The sequence below is a fragment of the Arachis hypogaea genome, chromosome 9, assembly GCF_003086295.3.
Source record: "Arachis hypogaea cultivar Tifrunner chromosome 9, arahy.Tifrunner.gnm2.J5K5, whole genome shotgun sequence".
Classification (NCBI taxonomy): Eukaryota; Viridiplantae; Streptophyta; class Magnoliopsida; order Fabales; family Fabaceae; genus Arachis; species Arachis hypogaea.
Window position 1 is genome coordinate 18,327,812 of NC_092044.1, and position 15,031 is coordinate 18,342,842.

Here is a 15,031-nt window from a genome sequence, read left to right on the forward strand (position 1 = left end):
ACAGAATCAGAAAAAAAGATGGAGGGTGGGAATCTGGGACCCCAACGCCAAATTAAAGAACTATCATCATGATCATTCATCAATGGCTTGCTGAATATTGGCGCAGGATGAATAAATTTCTGAACCTCATAGCTGTATTCCATTTTCAAAAGTCTAAATAGGCGTAGTGGTGGTGGTTGCATAACTTGGGTTTGTTATATTATACAACATATAGAAGAAATAATAATAATAACAATAATAAATAATCTTATTTATACACATTTTGTGTATATATATATATATTTATGATATAACAAATAAATATTTTATTTTTTCGCTTATGAATTATTTTTAATACAAAATATAAAATATACAAAAGATATTAAAAAAATGTATAGAATATTATTTTTTTATTGCATCAGGCTTATCAAGCATGATCACAAAATTAAATAAGAATTTCATTATTTGATCCATTGAATAAGGGTGGCAATGCAACCAAACTAATAATAATAAGAGAAAAAGGAGAGAGAGAGAGAGTCGATGAACAACAAATTGAGATTACAATTACGCGTATTGGATTAATAATCTGAAAATCTAATGAGCTTTTATTAGTTCTTCTCTAAATTACTAAATACTAGTATTTTTACTCGTAATAATATTACGAGAATATCAATCTTTTAAAATTATATTAATATTATAAATTATGATAAAAAATATTTATAAAATTAAATTATTTTTTTAAAAAAATCGTTAAAGACAAATATTTTCATCAGTTAAAAAATCAGGATTCATAAATAAAAAATTAAATAAAAAATTAAATAATAAATTTTTGAATTATTATTTTTATGCGAAAGAATTTAATTTTTTACTTATAATTAATTTTAATATTTATTATTTAAAAATTAAAAGTATTTAATGTGTATACTTTTATATTTAATTAGATATTAAATTTATTATATAAATAAAAATAATTAATTTTTTATACCCCTTATTCAAAAATAATATTTTTTCTCTTTATTTAAAAATATAATTAGACTTTTAATATAAAAAATTACATTGATAGCAAAATTAACTCGAAATCAATTTTTTAAACAATTAAATCTTGATTCTAATTAATTAATTATTAATCACAATGTTATTTTTCTTTTTAAATTATATATAATAAATATTTTAAGGAAGAGATGTGAACATATATATTAAAACGATAAGTAGTAAAAATTTAAAATTAAACAAAAAACTAAAAAAAATATGCATATAATAATAATAACAAAAACAACATATTTTGTATGTAAATAATATTATAGAATTATTTTTTAATTATATTTAATTATAAATTTAATGTAATTTTTTATAATTTTATGAATTTATTTAAATAATATTATTTTATTAATTTTATTTTTTATAGAATAGAAATGTAAAAAGAAATAAAAAATAAGAAAGAAAAGAGAAAAATATAAAAAAGAAGAAGAGAGAGTTTGTTAATTTTAAAGAAAAATATTTTATTTTAATTATAATGAAAGAATACGCTACAATGGCCGGGATAAAGGATCGCGATCCCGCGAGGGTGAGCTAACTCCAAAAACCCGTCCTCAGTTCGGATTGTAGGCTGCAACCCGCCTGCATGAAGCCGGAATCGCTAGTAATCGCCGGTCAGCCATACGGCGGTGAATTCGTTCCCGGGCCTTGTACACACCGCCCGTCACACTATGGGAGCTGGCCATGCCCGAAGTCGTTACCTTAACCGTAAGGAGGGGGATGCCGAAGGCAGGGCTAGTGACTGGAGTGAAGTCGTAACAAGGTAACCGTACTGGAAGGTGCGGCTGGATCACCTCCTTTTCAGGGAGAGCTAATATCTCATCAAATATTTTGGTTTGTCAAATCTACTTAATATACTAAAACTGAATTTTTCCTCGGCTAATAAAAGTGACGTGTCGATCCCTCGTGACTCTGTTTTTCCTCCAAAATGAATGAAATTTTTCATCTATTCTAAATTATTTTATAAAAATATATTTATTATAATTATATTATAATTAACATTTAATGAATAATATATATAATTATACTAATTTGGGAACATATTTTCATTATAATTATATCAAATTAATATTTAATGCACTATTAAACTACTTTTCAATTATCAATTATAAATAATAATAATAATAATAATAATAATAATAATAATAATAATAATAATAATAATAATAATAATAATAATAATATATGATAATGATATGATAATGACACCGATCGTGATAATCATGATAAGAATATTTGATTCTAATAATAAAATGATCAAATCTTATGATATTAATAATGCACATTGATTTTAAATATTTTTAGTTATTTTAATTATATTAATTATAAAAATATTGATATAATTTTAATTCTTATTCATTATTCAATAATAATAATAATAATAATAAAAATAAAATTAAAATTATCACGTGGGTAAAGTAACAACTTAAAATTATAATAATTTATCACAGATAATAATCGTAAAAGTTATAATAGGGTTACGTAAAATTATTTTTAGCATTAGCATATAATAATTGTATAAGTTATTTTTTTATTACTTTAATCCGTTATAATTCTATTTTCTTATGATATTTATTTTAACATTCTAAGTTATTAAACCCGTGCATGATAATATATCTCTACCCCCTTTCTATTTCAATCTATGTATATTAGGTATAATATTCTTATTCATTGTCCGAAATTTCTCATATCATAATAGAAGATAATGATTCTAATTATAATACGATAAAATTATATAATTTTAACAAAATTAATATATGATGCATAATTACTGTATATAATAAAAATTACCTTAATAATAAGTAATTTATATATTTATTTTTGTCTTACTAAAGTCTATATATAGTATTTTTCTGTGGTACGTGAATCTAAATTTGAGAGTAAACTCATAATTTTATATTTATTATTTTTTTACTACTTTATAGAATAAGAATGTATTCTTCGTTTTTATTGAAATTGATCCTTTTAAGGTACAATTTATAATTTTTTATAATGTTTTTTATATACTCATTCTATTATATTATTCTTTTGATAATTTATTAATTATTGTTACTCTAAGTTATTCTTATCGTCTAATATTCCAGTTCGATTGTCTTTTTCCACAATCGTTTACGATGCATCACATCCATGAAATACCTCATCGAGTTGTCTTCACTAATTCAGGTTCCAACTACATGGATGTAAGCGTTCAAAGAAGGGACAATAATCTCTACTTTATCGAAGGATGGTTGGATCTACTCATCTATTATGACCAACCTAATGGAATGTAGTTAAAGTTAGCTTTCTTGGGAGGAGCTTGATTTTTTATTGAGGAATTGTTTCCACAGAATTTTATAGGGCAAGTTCAAGTTCCATCCCCTCCATGCTTTTTATGTCTGCCCGAAAATCTTCGAAGTGGAGCACATAATGAGATTGAATTTCCTCAGTTTAAGTTTAATTTTGCTAAATTCGTAACAAACTCGGATATGCAATTTCAATGATTGGCAATTCTATACCTTGCCGCATTCCATGGATAGTGGATGATGAAGCTTATTTAACATGAGGATGATCTGAATTTACACGAATTTTAAATGTTCAAACTTACGATGTTGTTTCAGTTGGTTGTCGTTACGAGAATAACTCTATTCTATACGTGACTAAGGACTAGAATAGATTCAATATTATTTAAGTAATTTGGTTTTAATATTAGTATTTGATTAAATTAGTATTAGAAAATTTTAAATTATTGCCTCAATTTATATATTATGAGTATTTTTCGTGGATGTGCTATTTTTAAATATTTTAATAAAATAAAGTAGTGTCAGATATATTTAAGTTTATTTTTATCCTTTATTTCTTTAATTATATTTTCATTATATTCGAAAAAAATCTCCACCTAAACATGTAGTAAATCGTTGACCTAAACAAAATTTCTTTGTCGATAAAAACAGATTTTATCTAGAAAAAATAATGAAACATGCATTTTTGATGATATATACAAAGTTTAAAAGAAATATAGTAAGTAAATATTATGTTATAATAATATCTTTAATTACATTATAATGAGCTCATGAATAACGTATGATTATATTATTTTGGAAAAATATTTTCATCATAATTATATCAAATTAATACTTAATATATTATTAAACTAATTATCAATTAATGATATTTTTATTTTAATAATAATAATAATAATCTATTCTTTTATTAAAACACTCGTCTAACTGAATTAATCTAAATATTTAATGAAAATAAAGGATGAATTTGTGTTTTGAATGATACTACAATTGTATATTTTTAAAGACTTTAAGGTTGTGAATAAATAAGTAATATAATAGAAAAATGCTTTTGAATATATATTCTTTTTGTATTAATATACGTATGCATGTCACCTCCATATTTATTTTTTAGATCACTCAATTTTCATTAAGCGTAATAGAAACCATAAAAACCAATAAATAATTACTTGAGTTTTTTGTTATTCCTATATATAGGCTTTATTTTTTTATAATACAATTTATATCCATTTATATTTATTTTTTATATAGCAATAATATTATATATATATATATTTATATATATCACTTTTTTTAACTCATTCTTATAAATATTGGCATATAATTAATATAAATAACATATATACTGAATAAATATCTTTATTGAATTAATTATAACAATTGATACAAGATAATAACATAGAAATAACCTAATTATAGCAAGAATTTTTCATTAAAATAATTGACTAATAATTTGAATATAATTGATATAGTTAAATTGATATATAATTGCAAGTATATGGCAATTATAGCAATTATATCAATTTCAAGCATAATTAATGTGACTTCATAATAATAATTCACGTGACTAATAACCTATTATATAATAATAATAATAATAATAATAATAATAATAATAATAATAATAATAATAATAATTTTGAATTCATATAATTGATATAATTGATATAGTTCGATTTTTCATTCATATTGTAATAATTTTATCGGTATGTATTCACAATTTTAATTAATATATAATAATAATAATATTATATGAACATAAAATTAATTAGTTAACAAATTAAATTTAGATTATGGATTTTTATTTCTCAATCAAATTTTTAATCATTAGTAATTTTATTTTTTACTTTTACAGTCAATTTTGATTATAAAAATTTTTTTTGATTGTTTTTTATTTTATTTTATTTACAATCATAATTAAAATTGATATAATTATAATAAGTCTCTGTAATTATATCAATATAAACCTGCTTCATATATAACAATAATATTATATATATATATATATATATATATATATATATATATATATATATATATATATCCTGTTTTATCTCTTTTCTCAAAATTGTCAAATAATTAATGTGGACAATATATATATATATATATATATATATATATATATATATATATATATATATATATATGTATATGTATATGTGTGTGTCTCTATTTATATAATTTTTTTCTATTAGTAGCAAGTATCTCCATTAAAAATTCATACTGTTTGTAATTAGTGTGTGTATATATATACATAAGTCGTAATAGTCAATTGTTTCAATTATTTATCATTTAGAAAATTTGTACCTCATTCATATTTCTTTTTCTCTTTATTATTTTCCATACCTAATGGCTACAAACTATGATTCTATCAACAGTATTGCCTATAGTAGATTATGTAATGAAAAGGTTTGGAAAATAAAGGCAAGAATTATAAGGTTATGGAAAGTCACATCCAAATTTGATAAGAGTAAGACAGCTTACCTAGAAATGGTTCTCATAGATGATAAGGTAGGTTGATTATCTTCCATGATTTTTTCAAGTGATGCTAGGTCCAGTTTATAGATATTTTCTGTTCATATTTTAAATTTATTTGATAAGTAAACTCTTGGATGAATCAATGACAGTGCGATTTAATAGAGTTATAAGTGTTAATAGTCTTCATTTTTAATTTTTTTATAGTGTGATAAAATCCATTGTTCAATCAAGAATTATTTGGCAAAGATGCATGTTTGAGAGTGCTCTGATCAAGGGGAAGGTTTATGTCTTCTCAAATTTTCTGATTGAGAAATCAAGCGGAATTTATCTTCCGACTACACATGTGTGTAGAATAACTTTTAAGAAGGAGTCACGTATAGTAAATACGATCGATCATCGTAGCATTCCTGATAATCATTTCAGTTTTCTCGATCATGCTGATATATTGAGACAAACAAATGAAAAAACTAACTTATTTGGTATGTAGTTAATTTGTATTATTATTATTATTATTGTGTTGTTTCATTTATTTGTCTTTAATTTCATATTTTTAATTCGTTTTTTAATTAGATGTTATTGGACTCTTAACCAGAAAAGGAGAACTTATATCATGGTCAAAAGTAGAAAAAAGTGGCCATTACATTGTGGTTAATCTCCATGATTTGCAGTATGTGAAGATTTAAAATTTCACAATTAGAATTTGTTTTGTAACAATTATCTATTCATATGCAATTTTTTTATTATATATTATTACTTATTTTTTTTAATTTTTGCTTTTATTTAGAAATGAGAAAAAATTAGATGCACACTGTGGGATCAATTTGCAACTCAACTACTCAATTATCTACGTGATCACCAAGCAACCGAATACATACTTATTATCCAATTTGCAAAATTCAACAAGGGCATTGGTAAGCATATTGATTTTGTAACACCCCAATTTTTCTAAGCTTTACCTCTAGCTGTAAGGCAAAGGTTAATAAGAGGTTACGACAATTCTAAAACTTATAGATATTTATATATAGAAAGAAATAATATAATCTAGAAGTCTGATGAAGGAGTGAGCTCAAAAACAGAAATTCAGAAGCGCGAAACGTTCACACGAAACTAACACACAAGATACAAGATATAGGTGCAAGAGAATAGAACAAATGTATAGATATAGTAATATAAACATAGGAAACTAGCCGCAGCTTGCAGAGTTTAAGCCGACTAGTTACAAATAAAGAGATACAGAGTTTTAGAATCAAAACAGCTTATACACCTATCTCAAGTAAGCCTCTAAGGCCATAAAGATAAATATATAAAAGGTGAGAGAATACTATGATGAAAGCAAAACAGAAATAAACAAGGAACAAACCATGCTCCGCTCTGTCACCATATCCGCAATCTCACCGAAGTAGATTACGACCTGCATCTGAAAAATAACAACAAAGTATGGAATGAGAACCGGAGGTTTTCAGTATGGTAACAGTGCCCAATGATGTAAGATGTAAGGCCCCGGGACGCCGAAGGCAATCCTAGAACTTCACACCACATACTGATATTCAAGCTTAACGATATAAATAAATAAAGAACTTAAACCATAAACCGGGTTATCTAACTTAGGAGAGTTCTAACTAATACTAATCACACCGCTGTATCCCACAGCCTTCGCCAACCTAACCTCCGTGCGATCCCATCGCCACCGCCTACCTAACCTCCAAAGCAGTAGTCAAACACAATTAATGCAAGCAAATAAAACACATATAATATTCATATACAGCAAATAGTTTAGGAAGCAATTAGGCATGTTATACAATTAGGCAAACTCAAGTAAGCAAGCATATAAAAGATGCGTATGATGAATATCTATCCTATTTGGCTCGTGATATCACTTGTTGGTCTATAAATGCCAACCCGACACATCCTTTCAGATGTAGCTTTTCTACCGCACCCACGGATATAATGCCGGGCACACTCTACTGACCCACGAATATGGTGCCGGGCACACCCTATTCACCCATGGATATAGTGCCGGGTACACTTGCATGCATAACCCAAGGATATAATGCCTGACACACTCTTACAGCAGAAAAGATTATCAATCATAATTCAATCCCAGGGATATAATACCCTGCACACAATCATGCTTAAACCCAAGGATATAGTGCCTGGCTCACTTTCCTCATCCAACAAGATCATCATTCCTCTTTCAGTTCTCATCGTACTTAACCCAAGGATATAGTGCCTGGCACACTCTCAACATCCATTAAGATCATCGTTTCTCTTCGAGTCCTCGACTTGTCACAACCATCATCAATTCATGATTCTCCATTATGAATCCCTCAGTTCATCACTTTCTCAATTCGTCGTCCGTAATCATCAAGTTCACTAGTCTTCCTTCTCTCTCAACCAAACTTATCCTCAATACACCAGAAACCTAAGCCTCCGTTCGCTAAACTTCAATTAAAAACCCAAATAAACTATCCTAAGATCTTCTCCCATATTTTAATGCTCAAAGATAAGCCCAAGAGTCTTAAAGTGGTGTTATAGAAGCTTACAACCTTGTCGGAAAGGTGAAATAGTTGAAAACAAAGTTTAAAATTATAAAACAGGGCGTGTGCGTCCGCACAGGATGTGCGTGCGCACGCCCAAGAAGATTTTGAAAGTGTGCGTATGCATAAGGGTGTGCGTACGCACAGATACTAAAAATTTACAAGCCTGTTCACTCGCACAAGCTGTGCGAGCGCCCCCCAACAAATGACCCTTCCCGACTTGTACGTGCGCACAGGGCTGTGTGTCCGCACAGGTCGCAATTCTTCATTGATGTGTGCGCGCACAACCTCTGCTAGCGCTGCTGCCAGAGCCCTTTCCCTTGCCTATGCATACACACAGGTCTGTGCATCTACACAGAATAACATTTTCACAGGGTTGTGCGTGCGCACAAGGCTGTGTGTGCGCACATATCAAAAAATCCTGAAATTCTACAATTTTGCAGAATTTTAGATTTTCAACACCTACTTTGAATGATCATAACTCCCTCTATAAAAATCCATTTTCCTTAAAGTTTGTCAATTTAAAGGGTTTTCAAAGATCTTTATTTCTAGACAAGTTTCATCAGATTTTGAAAACCGAGGCAAAAGTTATGATCAAACAAAGTTCACCAAAAACCAAGTTTTACCCAAAAACCACATAACCTCAATTTTAACCAAAACTTAATCCAATACCAATTCAATCATATTTCAACCATACCCATAACAGCCCAAATTCATACAAATACTATCTCAACCATTTGCTCAATCACACAACCTTCTAAACCATTCAACCATTCAAAAGTCCAATCTTATATCTCATGCCATTCCCTTAATACCACCATTCAAATTCTAAACATTAATCAATGTTACAAGTACCAATTCCTTTATTCCATTATCATCATCCAATCCATTCAAATAATCAAACTACCTTACTCACTTAATTTCAACATGAACCATAATAACCAATAATCAAAATAATCATCAACATCCAAAACCATCATAAACACTCATAATCATCACCAACCATCATCAACATCAACAATCACTACAAATCCTCATAAAACTCCCATTCTTCAACAATAATCATCAAATAACGTCGATTTTAGCATTCATTATTAACATACACTCTCATCAACATCAACTCACATCATAATATTTCATTAACACCAATAATTCCCAACAATTCTCATTAACCACAATATTCATTATCAATCATCAATTAACATCAATCTCACTTTAACATATATAATTTCTTCAATCCCCATCAACATCCATACACCACCATATTAATTCAAACAACCACACATCCAATTCAATCTTATTCTATGGGCCACTAGCCTAAGTGTCCATGAACATTATATATTACATAAAGAAAACTGAAACTATACCTTGATCAATTTCCAAACATACCAAACACTAAAATGAAGCCACCAAACTTGATCCAAAGCCTCAACCAACACCAACAAACACCAAGGCTCAAACTAACAACACATATATCACCAAAATCACAACCCAAGATACACAATACAACTAAACACAAGGATTTAGTGAAATCTTACCTTATCCAATGAGAGTAGGGGTAAAACCCAATAATTACCCGCTATTAGAGATTACCTAAACAAGCAAAACCACAAAATCTACTCAAAACTCTTAACAAAAAACGTGCAGAAACTTAGGGCACAAAACTGGAGAGTGAGGTGCGAGCCCTTGCCAGATTTTTTTAGATAGAAAGAAAGAGCTCGTCAAGTGCTTCGCGTGGCCACAAACGGCTCGTCAATCGGAGGTCCGTAGCTCAAGTTACAAGTAAAAGAAGGTGAGGGTGAATAGTATATCCTCTTCTCCCTCTCCTCTCATGGCAGATGCGCCTCTCTCATCAAATTAGGGCATTAATGAGCTGAAAAGCTCATTAAGTGAGCTTATATATGTTGGACCTTGGATCCGGTTTGGATCCGGTCCAACCCATTAGCATTTTTGGTTCGTTTAGCCCACTTTGGACTAAAACCTTTAATATTAGTGCCCGGTTTTCAATTCAAAATTTATTTTTGTCCTTCTAAAACAATAAACCAATTTTCTAAAATCTTATCTTTCTAAAAACACAGCATCGGACAGACTTAAACCGGTTCGACCGGTTCGGCTGCCGGTTCGCAGCTTTTTTCGGTTTTTCTCAGAAAATACATTTTCTGACTCAGAAAAATTCACTAAAACCAAATTTTACCTTTATATTTTTAAATTAAAACTTCTAAATTTTGAATCCATCTCGGGCATTTAAAATTATTTTTAAAACGATTTTACGTGAAAAACGCGGGTTCTTACATATTTAACCTTTTATTTGACATATTTATTTATATTATATTTAGAATCATGTTATAATTATTTTTAAAAATATTTTTCTAAAAAATACTATTAATATTAACATATGATGTATTAAATAGATATTTTAAAGGTAACAGTAGCCTATGAAAAAAATTAACATAAATAAATATTGCAGAAAATATATCTACATAGCTCTTTTTGTTTATTATTTTTTTTCTTATACTGGACACAGCCCAACTAGAATCTATTTACCCCAAAAACACAACAACCCACCTAAGCCGAATAACAAACAAAGCAAACACTCTCAAACCTAACCATTCAGTGATCAACCCCCATCTACCCTCATAATTCTAACTTCTCCTCCTTCCTTAAAAAGTCACGATATTGGCTAGCGATTCCCCTCACTTACTATGAGAAACCTAGCGGCTATTCAATTGAAGAAGATGCCCATCGCGTGTGCTCGCCATCACCGCCCCGTTCTAGAACCGCTGTCATTACGTCTTACCGCTCCGTCTCCGCGTGCGCCCGTTCGCCATTCCGGAATAGCTATTCGTTCGGTTTTTCTTTCTTCATGTTACACTTTTATCCTCCTCTTTGTTGTGTTTTTTGCCTCTGTTGATGTACTGTTAGTTTTGGCTCATTTGAAAATAATTTGGTAAAGTGGTCTTCATTTTGAAGGTCTAATGTTATTATTCTTTGTGTAATGCAAGCAAAAATGGGAGTCTCAAATACAACATATAACTTTGTGTTCATGATCAATGCTGATTTGGAAGAAGTTAAAAAATTCAGACAAAGGTTAGAATTTTTGTTGATTTATTAAGGTTACAGTTGTATTCTAAGTATAGCTGTGTATGGTTGCATCTTCAATATTGTAACGTAAATTTTATTTTGTGTGAATAAAGGATAATGACTATTGAGATAGGGACACCAACACCGGTTGTACGCATTGAGAAAAAAGTTTCATATTCAGAAGTAGATGATTTTTTGAATAACACTCCGTACAAACCAATTTCTGAGATTAGGGATCTTATAGAGGTTTTTATATAACTTTATTGCATTCTAAAATTTTCTTATGCCATACTTTTTTATGGAGTATAATCATTTGGTGACACTGTTTTAATTGATTAAATTATTGAGTTTCAAAAAACGATTTGTGTGACCATTGGAGTAGTGAAGGATTTTTCTTCGGAAAAGTCTTGGTGGTACAAAAGTTGCAATGTTTGTTCTTTGGCTATGAGAGAAGAAGGAGATGGTTACAAATGTTTTAGATGCAAAGCTGAATCACACAATTTTACTCCAAGGTGTGTATTATTTGTGAAATAATACTTTTTCCAGTTTTTATTAAATGAGATTCGTGATAATATATATTTTCTTTATTTATAGGTATTCACTAAATTTGAAGGTTGCTGATGAAGAATTCTATGCATCATTCATCGTGTATGAAACTGTTGGTAGTGAGTATTTAAATATTTTTGCTGCAGAGCTGAGGACAAACATATAATGAGGGTACTAAAAAAATTTCGTATTTATATACTATTTGTGAACATCATAACTCATGTACTAACATTTTATTGTTGACACTTATTATTCTTCATCTCAATTCAATATAGGGTGGGAATAGGATTGATTTTCCTGAAGAGTTAAGTAAATTCAAGAATAAAATGTTCCTTTTCAAAGTTTCTGTGAAGTTGGAGAACATCAAGACTGAATCTAACTCCAAATAATGAAACATTACCGGTCAGGTTTCAAAGAAGACAATTTTCAATTATCATGTTATTTGCAATGACAATAAATAAGTCCTAGGGACAAACTCTATCGAAAGTTGGAACTTACCTTCCAAGGCCAGTTTTCACCCATGGTCAATTGTATATTGCGTTATCAAGAGTAACGAGTAAAGATGGTCTGCGAGTACTGTTGCAAGATCATGGGCACTTAGAAGATAACTGCACGATAAATGTGGTATATAGAGAAGTTTTTGAGAGCCTATAATAAAAAGGTAATAACAAAATGTCTTACTAAATTTATTTATTTATTAAAATTTATTACTATCAATTAAAAAAATTTAGAAATTCTAGGAGCTAATGGATGAATTCTTATTGTACATTAATAGTTTGAGAATATTAAAATTATCATAAAAATTTGTATTATTTTATTCCCTGATAAACAATTTTATAATTATGTTAATCATATAATTTTATATACTAACATTGATACAATGTTATTTCAGGTATATATTTTGCAGGTATCAAGGGATATCATTGAATTGTTATTCAGTAGGTTTAAATTATTTATTATTTATTACAGAACTTTCTGTATTAGTATTCTCTATTAATTTGTTCTTCATTTTGAGTTGATTTTGATATATTTTTACTTCACAGTAAACCAACATATAAAATTTTGTTGGTGGATTTAAGTATTACTAGATTATTTATGGTCATATTGAATATATATGTCTGATTTATTGAAAAAAGTAGATTAAATAACTATTTTATAGTTAATACAGTTAACACTATATTAAGAAAAGAAAAACAATGCATACAAGTTATATTTTTATTAATTAAATTGTTATAATTGAAATTAATTTTAACACAACAGCTTAAAATTATAATTTCAATCTTATCACGTGCATGGCATGGGTTATTACACTTGTTAATAATATAAAATACATATTATAAGTTATATATAGAGTGGAATGATAGTTGATAGAGAGAAATAAAGAAGGGGAGAGAGGTAGATAAGAGGATAGAAAAAGGAAGTTTATTAATTTTAGAAAAAAAATATCTTATTTAAATTTTAATGAAAGAGTGTCATGTGATATATTTTGGTTGTTAAATTAGTAATATAATGTGATATATTTTAGTTGTTAAATTAGTAATATAATAAGCTATATTTCAATTTTAATATTTCAATTTCAATTTAATTTTAATTGCAATTAGAGAATATGATGTTGCATATTTTGATTGTCAAAGTTGTAATTAATCATTGATAATGATATATAAGAGAAATAGAGTAGGTGAAGGAACGAGAAAGATAGAGAAAGAAAAAGAAAGGAGAAGAGAACACTCTAATTTTGGAAAAAAAATTGGATTTTAATTGCAACGAGAGAATGATATGTGGTATATTTTGGTTGTAAAATTAGTAATACACTAGTATTTTTACTCGTGATAATATTATGGAAATATAAATATTTTAAAATTACGTCAGTCCTTATATTATAGATTATGACACAAAAAATTTATAATATTAAATTACTTTTACAAAAAGATTGTAAGAAGATTAGGATCTTTGTAGATAAAAAAATTAAATAATTTTTTTTAGTTATTATTTTTATATGAGAGAGTTTAATTTTTTAGTAATAATTAATTTTATCATTCACATCTAAAATTTGAAAGAATTTAACGTGTATACTTTTATATTTGATTAGGTATTAAGTCTGTTGTACAAATAGAAATAATTAATTTTTATACTTCCTATTTAAAAATAATAACTTTTTCTCCGTATATATAAAAATATAATTATATATTAGTATAAAAAAATTTATATTGATAGTTATAAAATTAACTCTAATTTATTTTTTTTAAAACAATTGAATCTTGATTCTAACTTTAATCACAACATTAGTATTTTTTTTTTGTAAATTATATGTGATAAATATTTAAAGAAAAAGAAGTAAAAATATAGATTAAAAAATAAGCAGTAAAAATTTAAAATTAAATAAAAAATATGCAGATAATAATATTTTTTATTTAAATTATATTATATTTATTCATTTTATTTTTTGTAGAACAAAAAGGTAGAGAAAAATAGAAAATGAGAGAAAAGAGAGAGAAAGATAAAAAAGAAGAATGAGAGAGGAAGTTTGTTCATTTTGGAATCTAAATTTTTTTTTATTTTAATTATAATAAAAAATATCTGGTGACACATTTTGATTTGTTACACTACAAGAAAAATCACTTTTAGCGGCAATAAAAATAGCCGCTAATACATTTACCGGCAATTAGACATTAGCCGTCTTATGCTTTGCCGCTAAAAGATTTTAGCGGCAATTATAACATTTGCCTGTAAAGACCTTTTTAATGGCCGCAAAAAGTATATAACTATTAGTAGCCATTTTATTGGCAATTTATATGGCCACCAAAAGTAATTCCAAAATTACAATATTTTTCATATTTAGCGGCCATTACTATTGCCGCCAAAACCTATTTTACCGACAATTTATATGGCCACTAAAAATAATTCTAAAATTGTAATATTATTTACTTTTAGTTGCCATTACTATTGCTGCTAAAATCTTAAATCTTTTTCTAGTTATATTATACTAATTTTCTTAAAAGCAACGAACTACTTTTTTTTTCTAGAATCTCAATTATTTGTGCCAATTATTATTATTATTATTATTATTATTATGCATAATATAAATATACAAATTAA